This window comes from Apium graveolens, chromosome 10, assembly GCF_009905375.1.
Source record: "Apium graveolens cultivar Ventura chromosome 10, ASM990537v1, whole genome shotgun sequence".
Taxonomy (NCBI): Eukaryota; Viridiplantae; Streptophyta; class Magnoliopsida; order Apiales; family Apiaceae; genus Apium; species Apium graveolens.
The window spans coordinates 75,574,493-75,590,827 of record NC_133656.1 but is presented as its reverse complement, the minus strand read 5'-3'; the positions used below and the strand labels follow the sequence as shown (position 1 = coordinate 75,590,827).

The window sequence follows — 16,335 nt, the reverse complement described above, 5'->3', positions numbered from 1 at the left end:
ACCAATGCCAAGCACTTCCCTAGGCTTATTTCTGATGAATTCTTCCTACATATGCAAGTTATGCCTTGAAATGCAAAAACACTAGAAAAACGCATCAAATACACAAAATACCTGATTTCAAGACATCAATTCAAGCCATTATAAGACGTTCTAAGTGGTATAAAATGCCACTTATCACACCCCCAAACTTAAATCGATGATTGTCCTCAAGCATCACATACTCAAAAAATAAAACAAAAACATGCATGAATGCAATCTACATGGAATGCAGCGATCCCCCTCATAATGACTAAACCAACCAACTCATGACATCTCAACAAATGGAATTAGGCGACTAAAGATTAACCAAATTATGCGAACTAACATACAACTAGAAACGTGATGTGTGCGGATGCTTAACAGATATGCTTCGAAACTAAATCAATTATCATAACTCGATTATCCTCAAGGCAATCACATTATTATACAAAGAATAAATTCTAGGCACAAAATGACTTATAACACTTCAAGATCACTGGAGCTTATTACGGAATCATGCTTTTATTCAATACAACAACAAATGCTTATTTGACCGTGCAATGAGTGAGGTCCACAAAAGACTTATGCATTGGCATCCATTTAGCGAGCGTTAGGTTAGCGGATCCCAGACTATAAAAGTCTTAGGTCACTAGGCACAAAGTCCCCTAAGAACTTAATAACTCGAATACCAAAGAGCCCACTCGTGATCAATTATGCATTAACTATTTATTTATCTTCTTTTCTTTCCCTTTTTTTTCTTTTTTTCTTTTTTTTTTCTATTTTCTGAGCAAGTGCGTTTCGCTCCATCTTGCTCAACCCTAGACTACTCGCATAAAAATACGAGCCGGCTACTAGCTATTTGACGCCTAGCCACAATTAGTAATGAATTCCAATTTTTACTCCAATTTTTTTTCTTTTCATGCCTTTTATCATTAAGAGCCTATCATAAATTCTAAGCATAATCAATAGATTAACCTCAAAAAACATCAAACCATGACAACAATCCAGTCCTTAAGCATACTCTAAGACTTAGTGAGATTACAAGTGTTTCTAGCATGCATGTCAACCTACAAGACTCAATCATCACTCTAACGCTATCACCATACTTGCATCAATATCACAAATCAATCGGTAAAGCAACGCAAAAGGGATCATGGTATATGCATGAGCTAAATGACATGATAAATAAACCTATAAAAAAAACTCTATATGGCAAAAATATGAACTAAACTATCATGATTATGCAACTACATGACACATACACAAAAATATTCCTTAACTACCACCCCCAAACTTAAAATCTTCACTGTCCCCAATGAAGGTAGTAGAAAGGAACATATGGTATACCTACTCGGAGAAATCATCATCATCACCCTCAGAGGGTGGATTATCAAGAGGCGGATAAGCAGAGTCCTCACCAAAAACGGGCCACTGGATATCAGCTTCAAGGCCTCTGAAAGCAGTCCCAAGTGCAAGGGTGAGCTCCTGAGCGAACCTACTCTGCGACTCATACATCGCATCCATCCTTCTCGACAACCTCCTATACTGGGCATCAGCCATCCCAACACCTTCCTGGGCTCTTGAAGAGCCTGCCTTATCACGAACCTGACTGGGCTTAGCCATGGTAGCACCAGCTGCTGGACGTCCTCCTGGAAGATGATATCCTAAACCATGCTCCTCGGGCTCTCCACCCATCCACTCCTGCATCGCATTCAGAGTCACTGAATCAATAGGAGCGGCCGGCATCTGCAGCTGCTCGTGAGAAGGCCAATGAACTCCCACTGCTCTGCACAGCTTCGTGACAGTAGATGCATAAGGGATGTTGATGTGTTTCGCCCCCCTCAAAAAAATTAAAATCCCTTGGTAGATGAACTCACCAAGGTCCACATAATACTCCTCATTCAAGATCCCCCATAACAACCTTGTTCTCTCGACTGTAACCTCATGTGCATGCGAAGTAGGCAAAATATTAGCACAAATAAAGGCATTCCACGCACGGGCATATCTATTCATCACAACCGCCGGAAAAGAACAATACTCGTTAGATCCCGTCTTGAACTTCCATACCGTGCCCGGATGACAGAGGGTAGCCACAATCAAATCTAAATCAAAATCCTCGGGGGTCTTCTCATTCCAATTCTCCTCCGTGGGCTTCCGTTGTCGTTGCCCAATAATACGGCGAATCGCCTCCGGCTGATAATCCACAGTAAGCCCACGAACAACAGTAAACCCATTCTTTTCAGCCTTGGCATTCGTATAAAACTCGCGAACCACACTCATTGGAACCGCCTCCGGCGACTCACAAAAAGAAATCCACCCTTTCTCCGCAATCATCGGTAACAACTCATCATCCCTCCCCGATGGTAAAAATCCCCTCTCCTTTAAAATTGGCTTAGTCAGAAGCCTAGTATACTCCTTCTCAGCAGCCCTATCCATCAAACGAGGTCTCGCAGCAGTTCCCCTCGAAGAATCAGCAGTAGGAACGGTGCTACTGCTATCAATAGTTCGGGATCTCTTAGGTGCCATTGAAACTGAGAAAAAATGTTTAAGAGTTGTGTTTTGAGTGTAGGAGATAGTTTTAAAGTTGAAAGTATATGGGAGTGTATATGGAGGAGTTGTGTGTATATATAGGGTAGGAATTAGGGTTAAAATTAGAGTAGGAGTGGGGTTTGTGGGAGAGAAAACGTGGAATTGTGGGAGAGAAATCGTGGGTTTTTATGTTTTTTAGGTTTTTCTGATTTTTTTGTGGTTTTTTATAAGGCAAAAAAATATTCTGGCAGAAGGGTCCTGAGCGGCCGCCTAGGATTTCCAAGCGGGTGCCCCAGACTCCGAGCGGCCGCCCAAGATTCCTGAGCGGGCGCCCAAGGGGTTTCTAGAAAAAACTTTTTTTTTTCTGCCCAAATTTTTTTATTTTTTTGGGTTTTTTGGATATGGTACTAACTTCTAAAGGTTCCTAAAGGTTAAAGTCTTGGGTTGCCTCCCAAGAAACGCTTCTTTTTATGTCATTAGCTTGACGTAGAGTACTCCGATCAAGTTGACAATAAAACGGCACTAACCACTTCCTGGTTTGCCATGTCCCCATAGTAATGCTTCAATCGCTGACCATTAACCTTAAATGCTTGGTCCAGATCGTTCTCAAAAATCTCCAACGCTCCATGTGGAAACACAGTTTTGACGATAAAAGGTCCATACCACCTTGATTTCAACTTTTCAGGAAAAAGTCAGAGACGAGAGTTGAATAAAAGAACTTGTTGCCCCGGCACGAATGACTTTGGAGATAGCTTCCTGTTGTGCCACCTTTTTACTTTTTCCTTGTACATTTTGTTGTTCTCGTACGCTTGAAGTCCAAATTCATCAAGTTCATTTAACTGAAGCATTCGCTTCTTCCCAGCTGCATCTAGATCAAGGTTCAACTTCTTCAACGCCCAATAAGCCTTATGCTCAAGCTCCGCAGATAAATGACATCCCTTACCATAAACAAGTTGAAACGAGGATATCCCAAGTGGAGTCTTGTATGCTGTTCTATAAGCCCAAACAGCTTCATCGAGCTTTAAAGACCAATCTTTCCATGACGGACAAACAACTTTCTCTAGAATGCGCTTGATCTCTCCATTAGACACTTCAGCTTGACCATTAGTTTGCGGATGATAGGTAGTAGTGATGATTCACCTTATAGCGCTGTATCATAGAAGTGAACTTACGATTGCAGAAATGCGACCCCTTATCATTTATGATTACCCGTGGCGTTCCAAACCTTGTGAATATCTGCTTATGGAGAAAACTCAACACTACCTTTACATCATTCGTCGGTAGAGCCTTGACTTCTACCCATTTCGAGACATAATCGACTGCCAGCAAGATGTACTGATTATTGCAGGAGGAGATAAATGGTCCCATGAAATCGATTCCCCAAACATCGAAGACCTCAACTTCTAGCATTACATTTAAAGGCATCTAATCCTTTCTAGTAAGATTCCCCACTCTTTAACAACGATCACACCTTAAAACGAACTGATGCGCATCCTTAAACAACGTAGGCCAGAAAAAACCTGCTTGCAAAATACGAGTTGCCGTCTTTTCACACCATAATGTCCACCATAAACTGTGGAATGGCAGTCTCGTAATATCCCCTCCGTCTCACAGAATGGGATACATCTCCTGATGATCTGGTCAGCTCTCTGCCTAAACAAATATGGTTCATCCCACATGTACCACTTCACCTCATGCATAAACTTCTTCTTTTGAGCTGCATTCATAATAGGAGGCATTATATTACTGACAACATAGTTCACAATATCTGCGAACCATGGCTCTTCGTCCTGAACTGCGAATAACTGCTCATCCGCAAAAGATTCGTTGATCAATGTCTTATCATGTGAAGTCGAACCGGGATTCTCCAATCTAGAGAGATGGTCAGCTACTTGATTCTCAGTACTTTTTTGATCCTTGATCTCTAACTCAAATTCCTATAGCAAGAGCACCTAACGAATAAGTCTAGGCTTCGAATCCTTCTTTGAGACCAAATGACGAATGGCAGCATGATCAGTGAATACTGTCACCTTTGTCCCAAGCAGATAAGATCAAAAATTTTCGAAACCAAAGACTATAGCCAAGAGCTCCTTATCAGTAGTGGTGTAGTTCATTTGAGCTCCATTTAGAGTCTTACTAGCATAGTAGACCACATGAAAAAGATTATTCTTGTGTTGCCCAAGAACTGCTCCCACTGCATAATCACTCGCATCACACATCATCTCAAAAGGTTCTATCCAATCAGGTGCCGTAATAACTGGTGCAGTTATCAAACTCTTCTTGAGAGTCTCGAATGCCGCCAAGCATTCATCATCAAATTTGAAAGGCACATTTTTCTCGAGCAAGTTGCACAACGGCTTAGATATCTTCGAGAAGTCCTTGATGAAACGCTGATAAAAACCCGCATGACCAAGAAAACTACGGATTCCTTTCACAGAAATAGGTGGTGGAAGATTTTCAATGACTCCCACCTTGGCTTTATCCACCTCAAGACGCTTGCTAGAGACTTTATGCCTAAGAATAATGCCTTCACGCACCATAAAGTGACATTTTTCCTAATTGAGCACCAAATTAGTTTCCACACACTTTTTGAGCACCGAACGAAGATTATTCAAATATTCATCATACGAATGTCCAAAGACGGAGAAGTCGTCCATGAACACTTCCACATTGTTTCCAATCATATCAGAGAATATAGCCATCATACATCTCTGAAAAGTGGTAGGTGCACCACATAATCCAAACGAAACTCTGCGAAAAGTAAACGTGCCAAATGGACAAGTGAAGGTAGTCTTTTCTTGATCTTCTGGTGTAATGCAAATCTGATTATACCTCGAATAGCCATCCAGAAGACAATAATACTCATGACCAGCCAACCTGTCAAACATCTGATCAATAAATGGAAGAGGGAAGTGATCCTTTCTCGTGGCTTTGTTCAATTTTCTGTAATCCTTGCATACCCTCCATCCTGTGACTGTTCGAGTGGGGATAAGCTCGTTCTTCTCATTTGCTACCACAGTTATACCTCCTTTTTTAGGTACACATTGCACGGGGCTCACCCAAGAACTGTCAGAAATAGGATATATGATTCCTGCATCTAGCCACTTCAGAATTTCTTTCTTCACCACTTCTTTCATGATAGGATTAAGTCTCCACTGTTGCTCAACAGTCGGCTTACTACTTTCCTCTAGCAGAATTTTATGCATACAGTACAAAGGGCTGATCCCTTTTATATCTGTTATAGTCCATCCGATGGCCGATTTGAATTCTCTCAAAATCCTCAAGAGCTTGTTCTCCTCACTACTTGAAAGGTCAGATGCAATAATAATAGGTAAAGTAGATGCATCACCTAGAAAAGCATACCTCAAGTATTCAGGCAATGGTTTAAGCTCCAAAGTAGGTGCTTCCTCAATAGATGGTTTGAGCTTTTCTTCAGCATTCTTGAGATTAGTAGTACCAAGAGATTCAAATGGCATGTCTAGATTTTGCCTCCAAGGAGAAGCATTTAGATATTGTAGTTGCTCATTGCCATCCTCATTATCACTGTCAAATTCCCCCACTAAGGCATCAGACATTAGCATATGATCAAGTTCTGAAGTTACCGCAGAATCAATCAAATCCACCTTTAAGCACTCCTCATCTTCTGTAGGGAATTTCATTGCCCTGAATACATTGAATGTCACATCCTGATCCTGTACCCTCATAGTAAGTTCACCTTTCTGCACATCTATCAAGGTACGGCCTGTAGCTAAGAAAGGTCTTCCCAAGATTATGGGAATCTTCTTATCTTCCTCGAAATCCAAAATGACAAAGTCTGCAGGGAAGAAGAGCTTATCCGCCTTTACTAACACGTCTTCCATGATGCCTCATGGGTATGTAATAGAATGATCAGCCAATTGTAGAGACATGTAGATGGGCTTTAGATCGGGCAAATTTAACTTTTTGAAGATAGACAATGGCATCAGATTGATGCTTGCTCCCAAATCGCACAGGCACTTGTCGAAAGACAACTTGGCAATGGTGCAAGGAATGGTGAAGCTACCTGGATCTTTAAGCTTTGGAGGTAATTTTTGTTGCAGCACAACACTGCACTCTTTCGTTAGAGCAACGGTCTCAAGGTCATCCAGTTTTACCTTCCTTGAAAGAATACTCTTCATGAATTTTGCATAACTACGCTATTGCTCAAGAGCCTCAGCGAAAGGTATGGTGATGTGAAGTTTTTTGAACACCTCCAGAAACTTACCGAACTGCTTATCCAATTTTTGTTGTTGCAATCTCTTAGGGAAAAGTGGTGGAGGATAGAGTTGTTTTTCCCCTGTATTACCCTCAGGCAGAGTGTGTTCAACAGTAGTCTTCCTTGGTTCCACCGCTTTCTCCTTTTGCTTCTCTTCTTCATCAACAACTTCAGCTTCTCCATCTTTCGCTTTTTAGCATCATCAACTTTTCCAGACCATAAGGTGACAACCTTTACTTGCTCCTTAGCTTCCTTCCTTCCTGGCACTTCAGTATCGCTGGGAAGTGTGCCAGGTTGACGATTGAGTACAACATTGGCTAATTGACCGATTTGATTTTCCAAGGTCTTGATAGAAACAGCCTAACTTTTGCACAACAGCTTGAGCTCCTCGAAATCAGCACTAGAAGGTGGAGCAGCACCTCCTTGTTGAGGATATGATTGCTTTTGAGCATAATGCTGTGGTTGCTGGAATCCCGGTGGATTAAACTGCTTACTGATAGGCTGCTGATATGGTTGCTGAACAACATTCTGATTATTACTCCAGCTGAAATTAGGATGATTTCTATTGTTATGATGATAAGTAGCTGGCACAGGCTGCTGCGGTCGCTGATAATTGTTCACATACTAAACAGATTCATTAACAAGAGAACACTGATCCGTAGCATGAGAACCTGCACAAATCTCACAGACCATAGCTATCTGATTGACTCCATAGTTGGCTAAAGAATCGACCTTCAAAGATAGCGCTTGGAGCTGCGCTGTAATAGCTGTAGCTGCATCGACTTCCAGAATACCTGCTACCTTCCCAGACATCATCCCTTGAGTTGGATTTTGATGCTCATTTGCAGCCATAGTTTCAATAAGATTATAAGCCTCAGTATAGCTTTTGGCCTACAAGGCGCCTCCAGCTGCTGCATCGAGCATGGGCCGAGATTGGGCCCCCAAACCATTATAGAAACCAGTGATCACCATCCAGTCAGGCATACCATGATGTGGACACTTTCTCAACATCTCCATGTAGCGCTCCCAAGCTTCGCACATAGATTCTGTTGGTTGCTGCGCAAACTGAGTAAGAGCACTCCTCATAGTTGCAGTCTTCACCATTGGATAGAACTTCACCAGAAACTTTTACGTAAGATCTTGCCAAATAGTGATGTACCCAGCTGGCTCAGAATGTAACCAGTCCTTAGCTTTATCCCTCAAAGAGAATGGGAAAAGCCTCAGCTTGATAGCCTCATCAGTCACACCATTATATTTTAAGGGACTACAGATCTCGACAAAATTCCTAATATGCATGTTGGGGTCTTCAGTCGCAGCACCTCCGAAAGAAACAGAATTTTGCACCATCTGAATAGTGCCCGGCTTGATTTCAAAAGTATTAGCCTGAATAGCCGGATGAAGAATGCTAGACTAAATGTCATCAATTTTAGGCCGAGAAAAGTCCATAAGAGCTGGATCTGCTGCTGGAACTATACGATCACCCATGATTACTGGTTCTTTCTGCTCACTCTCTTTATCCGAATCTTTAAAATCTATCTTCTTCAGAATATCAAGAACTGAGTCTGTCTCCTCAGCCGTATCTAGAGTTCTCTAGCGAGTGCGAGAACGTGTTTTCATAAATACTCGCTAGAATACCTGAAACACAACCGGAAACAATAAGTAACACGTCTTAATCAATGAGTCCTAATGACCACTGATGGCAAGTACATAAACTAAACAAATACGCCGAGTCCCCAGCAGCGGTGCCAAAAACTTGTTGGGCACAAAACACGCGCTAATAATTCACGCAAGTATACGCGTTCGCAAGTAATATAGAATAAATTCTAGTTCATTTCCACAGAGACTCAGACTAATTATGTTCAATTAACACTTACTCACCAATGTATGATTACTTCTCAATGTCAAGACAATAACACTTAGATTTGATTAACTAATTATTAACTACAATTAACTACGAGAATTAACCACTTAATTGACACTTAAATTAATAATATTAAACATACATGAGATCATAACTTCATTACTACTTCATTCAATAGTTATCGTTATTATCCTTAACATGTAATGGTGATGATATTAATCGAATAACACGAAACTGATAAAAGCCAACTTTTGTTGTACTAATACCATTCTACCAAACATCCACAATTAAGATAGAAGTTGAATAGGCATCAGTTATGTTGAGACCCTATATGTCTACAGAATTTGACAACATAACGATTTAATCACAAGTTATTCTTTATGATTACACAGGGCAAGTAAAACGGTTAGAGTTACCCACTAATCATGCACACACATACATGAACCTATGCTAGCATGGCAAGTTCTAAACCTCAAGATCCACCGTCGCTTCACAAGAGATTAACAGCCTATCTTATATGTTCGCGACGTATATAAGACGAATAAGCGTAACCTATGCTAGATATCATACAATCATCACATACTAAGGTATTAAACAACTAACTAAAGAAATCTATAATAAATCCGTTATGACCCCATGATCACGATTAACCCATGATAAAACTCATCGTCACCATGGGTTCATATGAAAACATGATAATAACACACTATATAAACTAGTAAAAATACTTATTAAAACCAGAGTACGTCACAAGAGTAAACAGGTTCAAAGTAAAGAAAACTAGCATCCAATAATACAATGAATAAAAGAATCACAAGAAAACGTATGCTTCCTCTTCTTCGTTGCGATGTGCTAAAACGGTCTTCTTACTTCTATTCTTGCTCCTTGCTTGATACCACCTTTTTTTTCGTGAAACATCCCTGAAAACTACTTATATAGAAGCCCACAAGAACGAGCCGTCTCAGAAGTCCATCAGAATATGGAATTATAAAAATCAGAATTAATTTTCTCGCCTCTGGGCAGCTGCCCCAGATTCCTGAGCGGGCGCCCAAGCTCCTGAGCGGCCGCCCCAGCATCCTGGGCGGCCGCCCAAGCTCCTGAGCGGCCGCCCCAGCATCCTGAGCGGCCGCCCAAGCTCCAGAGCGGCCACCCCAGCATCCTGAGCGGGCGCCCAAGCACCTTCTGTAAAATTCTGAATTATGCTCCTGATTTTGCTGCATTCTACCCCTAACTTTCCACAACCAATGCCACGCACTTCCCTAGGCTTATTTCTGATGAATTCTTCGTACATACGCAAGTTATACCTTGAAATGTAAAAACACTAGAAAAACGCATCAAATACACAAAATACCTGATTTCAAGACATCAATTCAAGCCATTATAAGACGTTCTAAGTGGTATAAAATGCCACTTATCAGTTGCTAAACTAGAAAAATGTAGTTAAGGAATCTAATAATTGTTTCCTCAATTGTATCCAAAACCTTTTTGATATTTTTGAGCAAAAATGTTTCAATAATAATTTGAATCCCATTAACGATCAAAAATTATAAAACACTGTTTACTGAAATATTATAACAACGATATGAAACCGTGATTATGGACTAATCATAAACTTTATTCAAAACCCCACTCTTGATATTAATACTCATTTTAATGTCAACGTCAAATTAGATATTAATACTAACATTGATGTACACAACATCCCATACTGAAGTGAACTTCAATCAAAAATAATAATACTATTTTTTCATATTTAACATCAAATTAAATATCAATATCAATTTTTGATATAAACCATGCCATGCTCAAACTTTGATAAATCATATATTTATGATTATCAATATCAGTTCAAAAGCTATCATAAGCTACCGTAAGCTTAACGAAAAAACGATAGGTTTTTAGATTGGAATTTTTCAAAAATGGATGTACTATCACATCTGATCAGTTCGTGTGATAGCACTGGATCATGATTTGTAGAAATATGTCCCATAACACGAGTACTCAAATACGTGGCAACATTTAGTCCAACACCGATATGCACTCAAATAAAAAGTAATATATCTGCTTGTGGCATAAGTTGTATTATAAATATTTCATATAGTCATGGCCTTCCGCTGGACCGTCCATCACAGTCACTTACACATTCATCCAATCAAATTATTTTTCATAAAGGAATCGAATAAATCGATATCAAAATAATCAACTCCCCATTCACGTGGTCCGGAGTAACCGCAACAACTGATGGCGAGATAAATAGAATGATTAGTTATTCGCCAAATATATAATCAAAATCCACTGTATAAAGTATGTATGGATATAATAGTTGTTCACTATCTATCTGGAAATTAAATATATTCTAGAAGAACAATTGCTAGAATAGCATGATTCCAAAAGTATACATATAACTATTCTGGAAGTGGAATAACGTATGAAAACTTGCATAATCATAACTAAGCAGTTTGATATGTAAAACATTAAACTATTCTGGAATTAGAATAGTATATGAATACTTGCCTTTGGTTTTTAGTAGTTAGTCACACTCGCAATAACAAGAATATCCTTACATTCTATATCAAGACATCAACGCCTTTTACTTCCTTAACTCTTTGATCTGCTGCTCATGCGGTGCCGCAAACCCAATATTTCATACTATTTAACTCTTTATCCATTCTGTATGTCCCGGTTGTCTCGAATGACCGGCATCTATAATTAAAAGATAATACTTTAATCGTCTAAACTATTATTACTCGACAAACTGCGCTTAAAAATTTTAACGCCTACCCATACGATAACACACACGTAATTAAAAAAATCAAACACAAGACTCTAAACCCACGTATGCACGTACTTAACATAGCATATAACAAATAATTCATGTATCACCTAATTCATATATCACATGACTCAATTTGTCAAAAGATTGAACTCGATATGTTTAAAACTGAAATCGAGTCGAAAAATAATTTTTCGATAAATACACGACTGAGAACCAATTTGTATAATATGAGACCTTTAAAAATAAAAGGATTTGTGTCTTGAAAGTATTTTTAATAGAAGCAAAATATATTTCTGGTCTAGACGCATTTATTTCATATTAAACGAATGAATAGTCTATTTTCTAACCACTTTGTTGCTCCTTTTGTTTGTCACAACACAGGCTTCTGAATTGAAGGTTACTGAATTGCCTTTATCACAAAGCTGGCTGATACTCAACAAATTGTGGTTGAGGCCATCCACTAAGGCAACCTCCTAAATGATGAGATTGTCTTTAGAAATCAAGCCATATCCCACAGTATAACCCTTGATGTCATCTTTAAAAGTAATACTTGGGCCAACTCTCTCCTTGAACTCTGTAAGCAGGGTAGAATCTCCAGTCATGTGTCTTAAACAACCACTATCCAAGTACCACTACCACACTTAACACAGATTTTTCTTGGAGCATATTTATCAGGTGTGTAGTTGTTATGTTTATTAATCCCTACTTTCCCATTTCTATTTTTTTTCTTTTTAGTTTCTGATTTAACCTCAATCATTTCTAATCTGTCATTCAATTGCTTGATATACAGATGACCAACATTCACTTTCATCTTCTTCTTCACTTGATTTGATTCTCCTGAAACAAAGTTTTTGGAAACTGATCCATACTTTTCATTTAACTTGGCAAGTTTGGCTTTGCTCCCAGGTTTGCTCATAGCCGACGGATGAGGATTCATATCACTCGACGGATAATCCAATTGATTATCCGACGGATGACTCTCATCATCCATCGAGTCCACATCTGTTATCAATCCTTCAACCAAATTGGATTCCAGCTTCTCTTTACTCTTCTTCCAGGCTGCATCACAAAAGGACACAATTTCTTGAACTTTGGTGATTTGAGCATGGACATCTCTGGATTATTTACATGCCTTAATCACCTCATGTTCTCGTTTAAGCTGCTTCTTCAAAATCTCTTCTTTTTTCAAGGACTCAGTTAATTCATCCTTAGCAATCTTACATTCTATTCTCAATTTTTCAAATTCAATAAACTGAGACTCTAACACATTATTCCTCTCACTTAAAAACAGATTGTTTTCCTTGATTTTAGCAGTTTCTTTAGTGAGGGACTTAAGTGTAACAAGCAAATGATATAATTCTGTAAACATGTCATTTATTGCATCAGTACACTCAGCTTTAGATAAATGTGCTACGTTAGTAGTGATTACCTGATTACTTGAAGAACTTGTTTCTGTTTCATCAGACTTTGCCATTAAGGCTAGATTGACATAGCTGACATCTTCATCTTCATCCAGACCATCTACTGCCCAGTCATTTTCTTGTATAATAAAAGTCCTTTCCTTTTGTTTGAGCAACTCAAAATACTTTTGTTCATAATCCACAGGCTCAAACTTCTTCTTGCTGGAATCTGACTTTCTACACTCATTGGCAAAATGCCCTGCCAAGCCACATTTGAAATATTTGAATTTTGATTTATCCACCATGTTTCTATTTGGATTAGCTGCTCCAAAGTTCTTCTTAAACTTGAGCTTGGAAAATCTTCTGGAAAGGAATGCAAGATGTTCATCAATATCATCCATGTCATCTTGGCTCAAAGAATCTTCATTTTCAGCTACCAGCCCCTTGCCTTTTGTTTTCACAGACCTTTGTAGTAGACTCAACAACTTCTACCCTCACCTCCTTCTCTTTCTCCAACTCATCAACCAGTGTTATGAACCCTCCTTTCTTCCTTCCTTTCTCTATCCTCTCATCTTGCTCTATTTCAAGCACATAAGTTTTCAGGATGCCATACAGTCTCTCCAGAGTAAACTCCTTGTAATCTTGAGAGTTTCTCAATGAGACTGTAATTGGTTTCCATTCCTTTGGAAGAGATCTAAGGAACTTGAGATTGGAGTCTTTTGTCTGATAGACTCTTCCATGCAACTTCAGAGCATTTAGCAGTTTTTGAAATCTACTAAAAATGTCAGTGAGAGACTCACTATCTTCATAATGAAAGTGCTCATATTGCTATATTAGCAGCTGCATTTTATTCTCCCTTACTTGCTCAGTACCATCACAGATAATCTGAATTGTATCCCAAACCTCCTCGGCTATTTTGCAGTTAATGATGTTATCAAACATATCACCATCAACTCCATTGAATAATATATTCATGGCCTTCTTGTCTTTCCTGACTTGCTCAATATCAGGATCTGACCATTCATGCCTAGGCTTGGGAACAGATGGTTCATTGCCTGTTGCAGCTCTCATTGGCACATGAGGACCTCTCTCTATGCAATCCACATAGGCCTCATCTTGAGAAAGAAGATGTAGGTGCATCTTCACCTTCCAGTGGTGATAATTGTCTTTGTCCAAAATTGGAATCTTCACTCCAACATCCTTCTTGTTCATCTTGCTCTTTTGTTGTGATCTTTAAACTCTTTGTACTTCAAGAGCTTGCTCTGATACCAATTGTTATTCCTTAACAATACAACAAGAATTACAGAAGGGGGGTTGAATGTAATTCTGGCTTCTTTTTGAGATTTATGAAAAATGGTTCTAACTCGATTTATATCTAACTGTTTGATTTGCAAAGTGCGGAATGCAGAGTTAAGTTAATCAAACATAAAGTAATAAAAACTCAGATCTTTAAAACTCTCCGGTGGATTTGAATGTATCCACCATATATATATATATATATATATATATATATATATATATATATATCAAGAGAACCCTGTGAAACTTGAATAGCTCACAGCTGCTTTACAAGTGAACAACTAAACTTGTAGAGAAATGCTACAGGATACAACTTACAAATGTTTCTCTTAAAAATGTGTTTTGCTTTATCTATTATTGTTGTTGTTCTACTTGCTACACTTGGTTTATATATCACCAAGTTTACATAGAATAAGACAAGATAATAAAACAAAACTTATCAAGTCTAACTCCATGCTGCTTCACTACTCTATTCCAACATCTTTGAAAATCTTCATAACTTGCATGAAATGGTAATGCTTCTTTGTTCTCAAAACCCTACTAAACAGGCTGCCACATTCCTTTTACAAACACTCAACGCATGTGACTATGTTGTCACTATCAACAGATGTTTGAATTGATCATCCGTCGGGCACATGCTTGTTATCCGTCGGGTAGCCTTGTTGATCATCCGTCGGGTAGCTTTGTTGATCATCCACCGGGTAGCCATTTATCACTTGACTCCATTTCATTTGTGCAGAATTACAAGACATCTTATATTTACATTTAATCAACCTATTATGCACATCTACTAGTAGTCTACAAGATTCATGAGCTACAACAGAATCTTATACAAAGTTGTTTACAGAAATCTGCTACATGAATTATTGTTACATAAGCTACTCACCCGATGGATATCAATTAGTCATCCGTCGGGACTATATTGAATCATCCGTCGGGACTATAATTGATCATCTGTCGGGTGCTACAAGATTCACTAAGTTAAATCTACTGAGGTATTTTGTTTAGCTTATCATCAAGTACACAACATATTCCCAACAATATCTATGTGCTTTGTTCTTAAATGATGTACTGGATTTTCAGTAATGGCAATTGCACTTGTGTTATCACAGAAAATATGAATTTTGTCCACTTGTAGACTATAGTCCAGCAATTGATTTGTCATCCATAGAATCTGTGCACAGCAACTGCCAGCATCAATATATTCAGTTTCAGCTGTAGAAGTAGAAACTGAATTTTGCTTTTTACTAAACCAGGATACTAGCTTGTTTCCTAGAAATTGACAGGTTCCTGTAGTGCTTTTTCTATCAATCTTTCACCCTGCATAGTCTGCATCTGAATAACCAGTTAGATCAAAACTAGAATCTCTAGGATACCAAATGCCAAGTTTTGGTGTTCCCTTGAGATATCTGAAAATTCTCTTTATAGCTATTAAATGAGATTCTCTAGGATCAGCCTGAAATCTAGCACAAAGACAAGTAGCAAACATTATATCTGACCTACTAGCCGTTAAATACAAAAGTGAGCCAACCATGCCTCTATAGCTTGAAATATCCACAGACTTTTCAGTAGTGTTTAATTCAAGTTTAGCTGCAGTGGCCATGGGACTTTTTGCAGATGTACAATCCATTAGATCAAACTTCTTTAAAAGATCAAAAATATATTTGGGTTGACTAATGAATATTCCATCACTAACTCGCTTTAATTGTAAACCAAGAAAGTAAGTTAGTTCTCCCATCATACTCATTTCATACTTATTTTGCATTAATTTGGCAAACTTTTTGCAAAGTTTTTCGTCTATAGAGCCATATATAATGTCATCTACATAAATTTGAACAAGTATACTAGAGCCATTAACATTTCTAAAGAATAAAGTTTTGTCAACAGTACATCTTGTGAAGTGATTTTCTAAGAGAAACCTTGACAAAGTATCATACCAGGCTCTAGGTGCTTGCTTTAGTCCATAAAATGCTTTCGAAAGATAGTAGACATATTCTGGAAAATTTGAATCTTCAAAACCAGGTGGCTGACTGACATAGACTTCCTCCTTCAAATATCCATTCAGAAAGGCACTTTTGATATCCATTTCATAGACTTTGAAATTGGCATGGGCTGCATAGGCTAAAAAAAATTTGATGGCTTCAAGTCTTGAAACAGAAGCAAAAGTTTCATCAAAATCTATTCCTTCGTGTTGGCAGTAGCCCTTAGCAACCAATCT

General features: G+C 38.6%; 1 non-coding gene across 1 annotated transcript; it reads left to right on the top strand.

Annotated features, from left to right (window-relative positions):
• Positions 1 to 7,763: 7,763 nt before the first annotated feature.
• On the top strand, positions 7,764 to 7,870 carry LOC141694380 (small nucleolar RNA R71). Its single transcript, XR_012563693.1, has one exon. It is a non-coding gene; the product is annotated as a small nucleolar RNA R71 (small nucleolar RNA).
• Positions 7,871 to 16,335: the final 8,465 nt, after the last annotated feature.